The sequence below is a fragment of the Rhinoderma darwinii genome, chromosome 1 (assembly GCF_050947455.1).
Source record: "Rhinoderma darwinii isolate aRhiDar2 chromosome 1, aRhiDar2.hap1, whole genome shotgun sequence".
In the NCBI taxonomy this organism is placed as follows: Eukaryota; Metazoa; Chordata; class Amphibia; order Anura; family Rhinodermatidae; genus Rhinoderma; species Rhinoderma darwinii.
This window is the reverse complement of record NC_134687.1, coordinates 660,791,827-660,805,694: the sequence shown is the minus strand read 5'-3', so window position 1 is coordinate 660,805,694 and position 13,868 is coordinate 660,791,827.

Below are 13,868 nucleotides of genomic sequence, written 5' to 3'. Positions count from 1 at the left end.
AAATCCTCACCAATCCACGCTTGATTCATTTTCAGAAACGTGAGATTTTCCAAGCTGTTGGCGGACAATCTTGTTCGCTTAGGGGTGACGAAGCCCCCTGCCGCGCTGAATACCCTCTCTGACGCTACACTGGAGGGTGGACAAGACAGAACACCCATGGCAAACTGGGCCAGTTCTTGCCAATGATCCAATCTGCTGACCCAGAAGTCCATGGGGTCTGGGATCAAGATTTCTGACGGAGAAAGGGCACAGTTCAGGTACGAGTGAACCTGGTTGTTTAGGTGCTGGACCTGGTGATGGTGAACATCCCTTTGGTGACTACGATGTGTGTCAGGTCGGGGTATTGGATGTAAAAATGTTGTTATCATATTTTCCAAACTGAATTGGCTGCTGCTGCCGCCGCTGCTGCCGCCTATTGCAGAGGTAGCTCTGCCAGAGGCGGTGGAACGATGAGACAGTGGGGAGCGGAGAGTGGCCCCCCGGTCAGACATGCTTGCAGCAGGTGTTTGCCGTTTGAAAGCCGTGACAAGCTGGCTGCATAGCTTCTCTCTATAATAAGCCAATTTTGCCTCCCTCTCGGAAGGCGCATAAAACTCCCCCATTCTGGCTTTATATCGAGGGTCTAAAAGTGTGGCTATCCAGTACTCATCTCTTTGCTTCATACTAACAATACGACAGTCAGCGCGCAAGTAACGAAGCATACAGCTTGCCATCCAGGCCAGCGTTTCAGAGGGCCCGGTTGGTTCCATCTCCGCCCCATACTGCCATGGTTGTCCATCATCAAGGTCGTCGTCAGACTCGTCATCACCATCACTGTCATGTTGTGCGGCTGCCTCGTCCCCTATTCGTTCCTGTGATTCCATCTCCAAATCCAGCTCCTCTTCAGGTCCTGTTTCCTCATCCTCCTCCTCCTCCTCCTCAACATCCATAGCCAGATGTGATCCTTCCTCCACCCTTTGCTGAATCATCGCTGTGAGCATTTGCTCCATAATGAATATCAGCGGCATAACATCGTTCATTCCGCTAGCGTCACGGCTCACAAATCATGTGGCCTGTTCAAAGGGCCTCAAAACGCGACATGCGTCTCTAACCAGCTGCCAGTGCCTGAGCTCGAAATTACACTGGCTCCAAACGCTGCCCGTCTGCTGCATCAGGAAATCATTCACGGCTTTCCGCTGTTCGTACAGACGGTCCAACATGTGCAGGGTGGAATTCCAGCGTGTTGGAATGTCGCAAATCAGGCTGTGTTCTGGGAGATTGTTTTGACGCTGCAAGTCCAGGAGGGCGTGCTTAAATGGATATGAACGTCTAAAGCGAACGCAAACCCTCCTGGACATGGCCAGCACACCCTTCAAACCAACATATGACTTTAAGAAGCGTGTTATGACCAGATTGATCACATGTGCCATGCAAGGAGCGTGTGTCAGGTGACCTAGACGCAGTGCAGCCACAACGTTCTTCCCGTTATCAGAGACAACATTGCCCAGTGTGAGTTTCAGAGGAGACAGCCAGCGTGTGATTTCCTCCTTGATGCACAGCAGCAGCTCCTGCCCTGTGTGGCTTTTCTCACCCAGGCTCAGCAGGTGTAAAATAGCGTTGTGGCGCTTCTCCTTGCACCTATGAAAAGAGGAGGGAGGAGTAGTGGAAGATACGCTGTGTCCTGTCGGGGACGGGAAGACATCCATTGAGGAGGGCAAGGAGGAGGAGGAGGAGTAGGAGGAGGAGGATGGTAGGCGCCTGGTGTCCGGAGTTGAACCAGAAAGATACAAGCGTGGAGGTGGTAATGCCTGGCATTGCTGCGGTGGTGCATCGGACTGCAAAATATTGACCCAGTGGGCCGTGAAAGACATGTACTGTCCCTGCCCATAGTTGCTGCTCCACGTGTCGACGGTGGCATGTACCCTGCTGCACACGGATAATTGCAAGGACTGGCCCACCTTTTCCTCCACGTGCTTGAGCAAGGCAGGGACAGCTGTTTTGGAGAAGTAATGGTGGCTAGGTATTCGCCACCTAGGCTGAGCGCATGCCATCAATTGCTTGAAGTCAGCGGAGTCGACCAGGTGGTACGGCAGCGACTGCACCACCAACAACCTAGCCAGGTGTTAATTAAGCCACACGACAAGTGGATGACTGGGTATATATTGTTGCTTATTGGACAACGATTCCGTAATGGATAACTGACGGGACGTAGGAGTCGCACTAGATGACAGTGATGATGATGATGACAACGACATGGTGGATAAGGCCTGGCTACTACTTAGATGACAGGGACTCGGAGAAGCAGCAGCAGCAGCGGCAAAGGGGTCTTCATTAGATGTACATGATGGTGGGGCATGTCGATTGTCCCACATGGCCTTGTGATGCCGCTCCATGTGTTTACGTAGAGCGGTAGTTCCTACATTGCTGCCCTGCCCACGCTTTACTTTCTGCTTGCAGATACGGCACTGTGCCATGTTTTCGTCCTCCGGGAAGGTACAGAAAAATTGCCACACGGCAGAGTACAGTAAAGAGGTAGTACCATGTCCACCACCACCACGACCCGAGCTTGCCCCTTGTCTGGCAGGCTTTTTTCGGGAGCCTACACCAGTAGCAACAGTGTCGCCGTCACCGGCTCCTGAGCCGACCCTACCGCTGCAACGTTTTGCAGATTGACTTCTGCCCCTACCTCGGCTTGGCTGTTTATCAAGGCCAGTGACGCCACTACTACCCTCCTCCTCTGACGCCGTCATCACCTCGTCACCTGGTTCCCACGTCCTGTCTAAAACAACATCATCATAGCCCTCCTCATCATCCCCGCCACTTCTGTCACTGTGTTGTGAATATGATGTGACATCATGGCGGGCTCCATGCCCCCCCTCATTACTGCGTCTGCCACCACGGCTACCACCAACATCCCCACTACCACAGCTATGCGTCTCGGACACTGCTTCCACCTCCACCACCGCCGCAACACACTCCGTTGGCTGACTCGCGGAAAACAAATCATCATCACTATGTTATTCAGTATCTTCCTTCGCACCCGAGGAGATGTCTCTTAGGACTTTCAGGAAAGATGGCTTCCCGCTAGGAAGGGGGAGTGAAGACATAGATGATGGAATGGAAACGCTAGAAATACCCATAATACTACTGTCACTGTGCCAAGGAACTGTAGAGGATCTGGAATCCAACGAAACCTGGCTTGAAGCCAGATCGTCAGAGTTTTCCTGCTGAGATGACCGCGAGCCAGCCAACCAGTCCACAATGGCCGTATTGTCTAAAGTAACCCGCCCACCGGAAGAGATGGACAAGTCTGGCTTGCTGATACTGCTGCTACTACTACCAGCAGGCACATGGCTGCTGCTACTAGTGGAACTGGGCAGATGTCTTGTGCCACAAATGCTGGTACTGGGTCTGGCACCAACAGATCCAACATTTGGACTGGAAGAGGACATGGCATGGGTGTTTTTTCCTCTACACCGTCCTTTCACAACCTTTTTTTTACCAGACATTTCACTGCTGTGCTGGAGTGCAGCAAGTTGAATCAAAACCCTGGGGATGAGCCCCTTCTAAAAGCGTATTCACACACTGGCTTGGCAAATGGCAATGAGAATTTGTATCAGTCACTGTGCACTGACTCAGGGAATGCTGGCCCTGGGCGTTGTAGTACTACAAAGGCTGCCTCAGCTGCCTGTATTGCAAGTTGGATGCAACGGGGATGAGCCCCTTCTAAAAGCGTATTCACACACTGGCTTGGCAAATGGCAATGAATGAGAATTTCTATCAGCCACTGTGCACTGACTCAGGGAATGCTGGGCGTTGTAGTACTACAAAGGCTGCCTCAGCTGCCTGTATTGCAATTTGGATGCAACGAGGATGAGCCCCTTCTAAAAGCGTATTCACACACTGGCTTGGCAAATGGCAATGAATGAGAATTTCTATCAGCCACGCCGCAGTGCACTCAGGGAATGCTGGGCGTTGTAGTACTACAAAGGCTGCCTGTATTGCAAGTTGGATTGTTATGTTAACCCATGCAACGTGGATGAGCCCCTTCTAAAAGCTTATTCACACACTGGCTTGGCAAATGGCAATGAATGAGAATTTCTATCAGCCACTGTGCACTCAGGGAATACTGGGTGTTGTAGTACTACAAAGGCTGCCTGTATTGCAAGTTGGATTGTTATGTTAACCCATGCAACGGGGATGAGCCCCTTATAAAAGCTTATTCACACACTGGCTTGGCAAATGGAGAATTTGTATTGCAATTTGGATGTTGATTGTTGAGAGTAGAGTAGACTCCCGCTGTAGTGGATGAGCCCCTTCGATTGCTGGATTCCTGGTTTTAGATTCCTAAAGCTTTCCCTAACTGCACAGAGATGCTATCCCTACAGCTCCTGTCTCTAAAATGGCTGCTGAGCTCCGTGCATAGACTTTTATTGCAGGCTTGAGCCCGGCCCTATGCTGCCTCCCGATTGTCTGGGAGAGCCATTTGCAAGGCATTATGGGGTAGCCTGATGTCAGGTGTTATTTTGAAATCCTCCATTTTACACCTAACATGTGGCAGGCGCCATAATGTAGCCGGGTTCGGTCAAAACGGATTCGGCCGAATTTGGTGAAGTTCGGATTCGCTGCGAACCGAACTTTTCACGATGTTCGGACCGAAACCGGGTTCGGTTGTCCTGGTTCGCTCATCTCTAATTATAACCTTCAAGGTCACAGTATTTTGTCCACTAATTGTGCCCACACAGTATTAAGCCCAATTAAGTGCCACACACAGTATATTGCCCCTGTAGTGTCCCTACACTGTATAATGTCCACTTAGTGGCCTCCACATAGTATAATGCCCTCCTCCCCTGGCTGCCACACACAGCCCCCCCTGTAAATAGTGCCCCCCTGTAGATTGTGCCACACAGCCTCCCTATAGCCAGTGCCATAATCTCCCACCTCCCTCTTGTAGTTACTGCAATACAGACCCCCAACTTCCCCTTGTTTACAGTGCCATGCAGCCCCCTACCTCCCCTTTGTAGACAGTGCCCCCCAAACTAAAAAATTGTACTCACCTAGGCCCCGTTCCTTCGACGAACTGAGCTGCTCCACAATATTGCAGATGGGATCCTTGCGTAGGCCGGCGTGATCCTGCAGCCTATTACAGAGTTTCCCAAACCTTTTCGGAATCGAGGCACCCCTGGAAAAAAAAAATCCTCATGGCACCCCTTCCAAAAATTGTTTTGAGAAAGACAGAAAACAGCTAAAAACAAGCACTACACTCTTAGGGTATGTTCACACAGCATTTTTTTGTAAGGCAGAAAAAATCTCCCTCAAAATTGCAGATTTTTAATTGACAGCGTCATTTGAAATTATTTTTTTTTGAGTTTTTTTTAAGCCGCAGGCAAAAAAAGCACTCCAAATGAGTGCCACTGGTATTATTTGCCTCATATTAATTTCAAATGGAGGTCAGAGGTGGAAACCACTTGAAGACCATCAGCCCCCCACTCACAGTAAAATGACCATCAACCCGCCACTCTCACTAAAATGACCATGAGCTCGCCACTCACAGATGTCCCCTGTAGATAGTGCCACACAGCCCCCTGTATATAGTGCCACACAGCACCTTGTAGGTAGTGGCACACAGTCCCCTTGTAGGTCATGCCACACAGCCCCCTTGTAGTTCGTGCCACTCACCCCCCTTGTAGGTCGTGCCACACAGCCCCTTGTAGGTAGTGCCACACAGTCCACTTGTAGGTAGTGCCACACAGCCCCCTTGTAGGTAGTGCCACACAGCCCCCTTGTAGGTAGTGCCAGAAACCTCTTTTTAGGTAATGCTACACATGCCCCTTGCAGATAACACCCCACCTTCCTGTAGATAGCGCCACTGTAAATCCCTGAAGGAGTGGTATCTCCGTGTGGCCGGGGATTCTGCTCCTGGACGGAGTGCTTGATGTCTCTGTCCATATATGGACTGTGACGTCAGGGGCTTCTCCTGGAGCTGAATCACCGGCCACTGGACAGGGATTATGCTTCAGGAGTGGACAGAGCGCTTGATGTCTCTTTCCATAAATGGACAAAGATATCAGGGGCTTCTCCTGGAGTGGAATCCCCGATAACGGTGTCTGCAACGCTGTGGACGGGGATTCCGCTTCAGGAGTTGCCCCTGATGTCACTGTCCATATATGGACAGAGTCGTCAGGCGCTCCGTCCATTATCAGAATCCCCGGCCGCAGGGGGATTCTGCTTCTTCAGGGAGCTACAGTGGCGCTAGTTGATATCAGATACCTCCCTGCTCTGCTGTAGTGTTCAAAAGTCTCTGCATCCTAAGGACGCAGATACTATTGAATGTGGCGTTGCTATTGCTGAAGCAGCCAAAGTGGCTGCTAGCAGCGCCGCCGGTAATGGAGGGGCCCGTCCCAACTGGTGACACTGGCGCCCTCATGCCCGCTATGGCTACTACAGTGGTAGCGACGCCACTGAGAGAAGACGCGCCCCGGTGGAAAGGCAGCTGCTGAGTCGTCAGGCACAGGCACTTCTGAAGCCAGCACAGCGCCCCCTACCACCTGCTGGAGTGATGGGCCCTGTGCAATGGCACAGGTCGCACACCCCTAAGGCCGGCCCTGTTTGTGTCCATTCATTTCAAGAACATCACATTTCTTATCTCACTAGCAGCTGTTCCCCACCTCCTCCCATCTATATTATCACACCAGTTTCTTCTAAATTATACGGTATGTGGATTTACTATAAGGTCATTTGTAACTGTAAAACAACTACTTACTTCTATAACGTCCTTTGCTTTCAACTTTACTTTTTAAAGTATCAATTTCCTCTGACAACCTCCTGCACTTAACTTCAGTGTATTAACGTTACATACATTTGTCATTAAAAGATGCTAAACAGTTAAATGAAGATAATGAATATACACAATAACTGAGATTATGAAATGATATATTCTATTCTGATCCCTGCTATAAAGATACATTAAGCTCTTTGTTGATTCTACAATCCATCTACTTCAATCTTCTTTCTCACTTGGCTCTGTCATTCTGGATTTACAATCCCCTAGTAAGCTTACACCATTTTAACAGGTGCTTGCTCAGCCATATGCCATACCTCATATTCATCTCCTCCTGTGGGGTCGCAGGAGCCTGTGGACGCCCTACTCTGTAATCTGGTAATCTGCCAGATACACGTTTGCCGTGACTGATGCCCATAGCCCTGCTATGATGGAGGGGACTCGCACCCTTCTCTCTCAGTTTTTATTTTCACTAACAAACTCTATGGCTATTGGCTGTTAGATAAAGTCCCACACTACATATCCCATACGTATCTGTATACACTAAAAAAATATTCCAACAGAGCCAAATGACAAACAACTAAACTATAATACCACAAATAATCTGTCCCCTATAGTATCTATGTCAAGTAAGCCCAGCGTAATGTAGGCGCAGCCGTTTTAAGCTACTATGTTTTAGGCTATTTTATAAGGATTAGAGGGTTAAGTGAAAGGGGCATGGGGCAAAATGTATCTATATGTGGTGGGTGGAGAGTAAAGTATATAAGTCCATGCGGGGAAGAGGCAGCCCTCTTTCCCGCTGGACAACAGGAGAAATATTTGTCCTGTCATTATATTTAAAAAAAAACCAAAAAAAATATATAATAATAATTTTACACTTACCAATGGACCCAACGATGGCCAGGATCCGGGATGCAGCGATGCAGCACGGCGCAGGCTGGCTGGATTCGCTGTTTGCTGGGGCTCTTCCTCCGGTTCCAGCGGCTGGAGAGGAGAGCAAGGGACGCAGCAGCGGGCGTTCCAGGCCTCAGGAGAGGCCTTCATCTGCGGCAACGCCTCGGTCTGGTCGGCGACGAGGGAGCCCCTCCAGGGACCCTCCTCCTCCTGCTGGTCCAGAGCTGCCCCCTGGCGACGGTCCGCGGAGGTCTGGGAGGAATCCCATCAGGCGGGCGAGATGACAGGAGGGGGGGGGCCGCGGCGGCCATCTTCCTCCCTCCTGTCTTCAACAACAACGCCGGAAGTGGAGGCGGGACCGGATGCGCGCGCAGGACCGGATGCACGCGCAAGACCGGATGTGCGCGCGGGACCGGATGCGCGTGCATTACCGGAAATTACGGCTTTCTCCGGCGCCAATGCTCCAGGTGCCGGAGGAGCTCTTCGATCTGACGTCCGGACATCAGGCCCGACCCGCAGGAAGAGGAGGGCGGCCTCCAGATGGGGAGCGAGATCACCTCCTGCTGGAGCAGGGAGGAGTGTGGCGGCGGCAGCGACCGGAAGGACCCGGGCAGCTTCGGTGAGTGACGCCGGGCCCCATCCGGACGACGGGGGGCAGCGGTCTGCTAGACATGCAGCGACGAGGAGAAGATTTATTTTTGACAGCCCTGCAGAAGGACTGGGACGGCAGGGCTGTCGGTCGGAGTATGCCACGCCTCCAGCGGGTGGCAGGACCATGGACGGGCCGCATTCCGCTGGGCCTAGGACTGCAGCGACCGGAAGTGCGGGGAGCTACGGAAAGCGTGGGGTGCAGGAGCACCACTCCCCAGGATCGTCAGGACCGACGCCGGGCTCATCCGGAGTGGTGGACGCGTCCGCTGGGAGGTCACCTCAGGGACGGCCGGGTGAGTCTACCATGGATGTGGTGCCGGGGATGTGTGGGGGGGATGTTGTCAATGTCTCAAATGCATTTGATGTTTAGAGGGATGCAGGAATATTTTATGAGAATTGTGCCAGGTGTAGAGCAGTCGCCAGCGAGGGTATGGGGCACTGCTAGTGAGGCATCTGCTAGTGCGGCAGGGAGTGCGGTTGCTAGCGAGGCGATTTCTAGTGCAGCTGCGGCAGGGATTGCGGGTGTTAGTGAAGTGGCGCCGGTTGTGGGTGCCGTAGTGGCGGTGGAAAAAGCGGTTGATGCGGCGGCTGGTACAGCTAAGAAAGTAGTGGAGGATGTGCGTTTGGCTGACGCGGCTAAAGGCGAGGTTTATGTGTGCTTTGAGGGCCCGCTGGGGGCGCATTTGAAGGTGGAGATTAGGGAAAAGATCTGGAAAGATGAATATGTTGAGATTTTTTCTTTGCTGCCTTTAGAGAAGTTTAATTTGGACCGGTGGAAACCGGATGAAAGTAAGAAGGAGAAGGAGGAACGGCGGCGGTATCGCTTGATTCCTCAGACTTTTGCGAATTGGCTGCAGGCCTTCGCTATCTTGGCTAGTGTGGTGGGAGAGAAGGCGCCGGAGAACTGTTCTGCGCTATTTTGTTATATGGATTCGGCAGGGGAGGCGTATCGTGTATACGGTTGTAATGCGTGGTTGCGGTTTGACGAACAGTTTCGTCAGCGGAAGTCGGTGCGCCCGTCGTTGCGATGGGACCACAAAGATATCAGTCCTTTCGGGATGCGGCCGGCGGTCAGGGGTCAGCAGCGGGTCGGTCAGGATCCTCAGGAAAGGGGTGTTGCTGGCAGTATAATGAGGGGCATTGTAAGTTCGGCCCAGACTGTAGGTACAAGCACGAGAGCTCCGGTTGCGGAGGCGCACATGGTTTGTCCAGATGCTTCAAGAAGCATAAGGGCAGGCAGGGAGATGCTGAGCAGAAGAGGGGCGACGCCGGTGAGGGTGGAAAGGATGCTTCCGTTTTTAAGGGGGTATCCAAATAAGAAAGTGGCGGAGTTGTTGTTGTTAGATTTTTCAGAAGGTTTTCGGATTCCTTGTACGTCGGCTGGACGTGATGGGGTGGTCCGTAATTTGTCGTCTGCTTTGGCGCGGCCTGATCTGGTTACGGATAAGCTGCTGAAGGAGGTGGCTTTGGGCCGCATGGCGGGGCCGTTTTCCTCCCCGCCTGTTCAGAGTTTGCGGGTTTCCCCGTTAGGTTTGGTTCCAAAAAAGGAGGTGAATAAATTCCGCCTTATTCATCACTTGTCTTATCCGGAATTCGAGTCGGTGAATGACGGCATTGATCCGGCATTGTGTGCGGTCAGTTACACTTCCTTTGATGCGGCGGTTGTTTGCGTTCGGAAATACGGAAAGGGCTCTCTGTTAGCGAAAACTGACATTGAGGCCGCTTTTCGTTTATTGCCGGTGCATCCGGATAGTTTTTGTTTGCTGGGATGTTATTGGCAGGAGGAATATTTTGTAGATTGTTGCCTCCCGATGGGCTGCTCCATTTCATGCGCTTATTTTGAGATGTTTAGCACGTTTTTGGAGTGGGTGGTCCGTCGGAAGGCGCAGGTGCAATCTGCCCTGCATTATCTGGATGATTTCCTGTTTATTGGGCCGCCGGGTACCTATATGTGTGCAGGATTGCTACACACTATGGAGAGAGTGGCAAAGGATTTTGGGGTACCTCTGGCGCCTGAAAAAACTGAGGGTCATTAAGTTTTTGGGAATCATGATTGATTCAGATAATATGGAGTGTCGCTTGCCTGATTATAAGTTGTTGGAGATGAGAGAGTTGGTGGCGAGTGCGCTGCGCAGGAAGAAGATCCAGTTGCGGGACTTGCAATCCTTGTTGGGGCATTTGAATTTTGCTTGTAGGATTATGCCCATGGGGCGGGTGTTTTGCAGGCGATTGGCAAGTGCTACCGCAGGGGTGCATTCTCATCATTTTATTAGGTTGTCGGCGGAGTTGAAAGCTGATTTGTTGGTGTGGGGGGAGTTTTTGCAGAGCTACAATGGGCGGTCGGTGCTCATGTACCAGCCGGTGTCTAGTGTGGACTTGGAGCTGTATACTGATGCATCAGGTGCATGCGGATTTGGGGCTTATTTCCAGGGGCAGTGGTGTGCAGGAGTTTGGCCAAAGGCGTGGCATGAATGTGGTTTTGTCCGTAACTTGGCTCTGCTGGAACTGTTCCCGATTGTGGTGGCTGCGGAGTTGTGGGGGGATTGTCTGCGGGACCGGAGAGTGCGTTTCATATGTGACAATCTGGGTGTGGTTCAGGCTGTTAATGCGCAGACAGCTAATTCTCCGCCAGTCGTGCGACTATTGCGGCATTTCGTTTTGAGAGGTTTGATGTTGAATGCGCATTTTGTGGCAGTACATATTCCTGGGGTGCTTAGTTCTGTGGCTGATTCCCTTTCTCGTCAAAAGTGGGACAGGTTTCGTCTGCTGGCGCCGGGGGCGGAGTCTCATGGCCTGCTTTGTCCAGAGCATCTGTGGAAGGTGGTGTGACAATGGCGATGTTGCTCGTGGAAAGGTCTGTTAGTGCGGTTACGTGGCAGAGGTACAGTGCGGTATGGCAGGTATGGGAGGCTTTGTTGGAAAATGCGCAGGCAGGTATTGCAGATCTGCCGGCGTGTTTATTGTATTATATAGGAAATGCGTACAGTGAAGGGGTGTCTGCAGCAACGGTCGCTCGGAGTTTGTCGGCCTTGGCTTTTTGGTTTAAGAAGAAAGGTGAGGAGGACGTGACTAAGTCCTTTCCGGTCAGGCAGGCAATGAAGGGTTTCAGGAGGGGTTCCGCAGTTAGGGACCACAGGATGCCGGTGTCATTTGAGCTGTTGGTAGCGATTTGTGATTTGTTGAGGGATGTTTGTGTTTCGGCGTTTGAAGCGCGGCTATTTACACTGGCCTTTTCCTTGGAGTTCTTTGGGGCGTGCCGGATTTCGGAGTTGGTGTCGGCCAGTAAGAGTGTGGCTGGGGGTTTATTGTACGCGGATGTGGGTTTGGATGGCTCCTGCCTTTCTTGTTTGCTTCGTAGATCTAAGACAGATCAGGAGGGGAGAGGTTTTGTGGTGCGTTTGTATGAGTTACCAGGGTCGAGAGTGTGCCCGGTTCACTGTTTTCGGGAGTTTGTTGCAGTGAGGCCTGAGGGGCCGGAGTCCTTGTTGGTTCATGCAGACGGGTTGTCGTTGTCAAAATTCCAGTTTTCACAGGTGTTCAAAAAATTTATCCTGTTGTCTGGCAGAGGTGGAGCAGGTTTTAGCTCTCACTCTTTTAGAATTGGCGCAGCTACGGAAGCAGCTAGGTGGGGTTTATCCCCGGCGATGGTTAAGAAGATCGGTAGGTGGGAGTCAGACCGATATAGGTTGTATGTGCGGCCTCACTTGCTTTGAGGTGGTGCTGATAAGATGTGCTGGAGGTGGATATGGTTTTGTTACATTGCTGTTTTGTGTTGTTTTAGGTGCAGGTCCCTGCTTGATTTGGATTATTGGGCACTCCTACGTGCACTGGGGAGGTGTGCGTGCAGATGTTCGTCCGGCCGGACGACAGTTGGGCCTGGATCACTCAGAGGTTCAGGTCAGATGGTTGGGTCTGCGGGGCATGCTGTGGTGTAGGTTGTTACCGGAGGTACATTTCTATGCAGGTTTGGACAGGGCGCCGGATATTTTGGTGGTGCACCTTGGTGGGAACGATTTGGGCATTTGGTCGTCCAGGGATTTGGTGAGGGATGTTAAGATCGATCTGTTGCGGTTATGGTCGTCTTTTCCAGGAGTGGTGATCGTATGGTCGGATATTGTGGCTTGCAAGGTGTGGCTGCAGGCCCGTTCCGTCCATAGTCTGAATAAAGCACGAGCGAAGGTGAATAAGGTGGTTAGCAGGTTTGTGGCACGCAATGGCGGTGTTGTGGTGCGGCATAAGGAGTTGGAGGGCAGAGAGGTAGGTTTCCTCAGGGCGGATGGCGTTCATTTGAACGAGGTGGGTCTTGATATGTGGACCCTGGACATCAAGGAGGGCATGGAGAAAGCCCTGCAGTTGTGGAGGGACAATCATGTGTAAGGGGTTACACATGATTGTCGTGGCGGTAGGAGGAGGGGTCTTTGGAGGCACGTAATGGCAAGACCGAGAAGCAACAATGGAGATTGTTGGAAGAGAACTCGGGGTGTTTAACCCTGGCTAGTATTGGAAGGGCTGGGGAGTGGTTACCCAGCTGATATGGCATATATTCCTGATGGGCAGGGTCCCCAGGAAGTTAGAGAGAGGTCTTGGACATGGTTGGTGCCCTCGGGTCAGGTGCAGAACGGCTGTAGGGTAAGAGGTCCAGACCTAATAAGGAAATGATGGAGTTTTTATTTAATGACTGAAGTGCCTTCAAGGATCCTTTATCTGGAGAATGTGGGAAATAGAGCAGGATGTTATTATGGAGTATATGATGTTTTTATGGTTATGCTATTTTATCGCATAGAAAAGGTGTGTGTTTAATAAATGGCTGCTGTGGCCTTTACACCAAAATTCATGTGTGGTCTCTTATTGGGGTTTGGGGTGTAAGGCCGTAGCTAGCGAAAGTCATCAAACATACCTTAAGTCAAGTAAACCCAGCGTAATGTAGGAAGCGCATGACTAGGTGTTTGGGAGTTTTAGGCTACTATGTTTTAGGCTATTTTATAAGGATTAGAGGGTTAAGTGAAAGGGGCATGGGGCAAAATGTATCTATATGTGGTGGGTGGAGAGTAAAGTATATAAGTCCATGCGGGGAAGAGGCAGCCCTCTTTCCCGCTGGACAACAGGAGAAATATTTGTCCCGCCCGCCCTCCCAGCAATTTTCTCCTGTTTATGGGAATTTGACGGTTGGGTTTTTTGTCACAGTAGCGATGGCGGTAGGAGGAGGGGTCTTTGGAGGCACGTAATGGCAAGAACGAGAAGCAACAATGGAGATTGTTGGAAGAGAACTTGGGGCGTTTAACCCTAGCTAGTATTGGAAGGGCTGGGGAGTGGTTACCCAGCTGATATGGCATATATTCCTGATGGGCAGGGTCCCCAGGAAGGGAGAGAGAGGTCTTGGACATGGTTGGTGCCCTCGGGTCAGGTGCAGAACGGCTGTAGGGTAAGAAGTCCAGACCTAATAAGGAAACGATGGAGTTTTTATTTAATGACTGAAGTGCCTTCAAGGATCCTTTATGTGGAGAATGTGGGAAATAAAGCAGGATGTTATTATGGAGTATATGATGTTTTTATGGTTATCGCA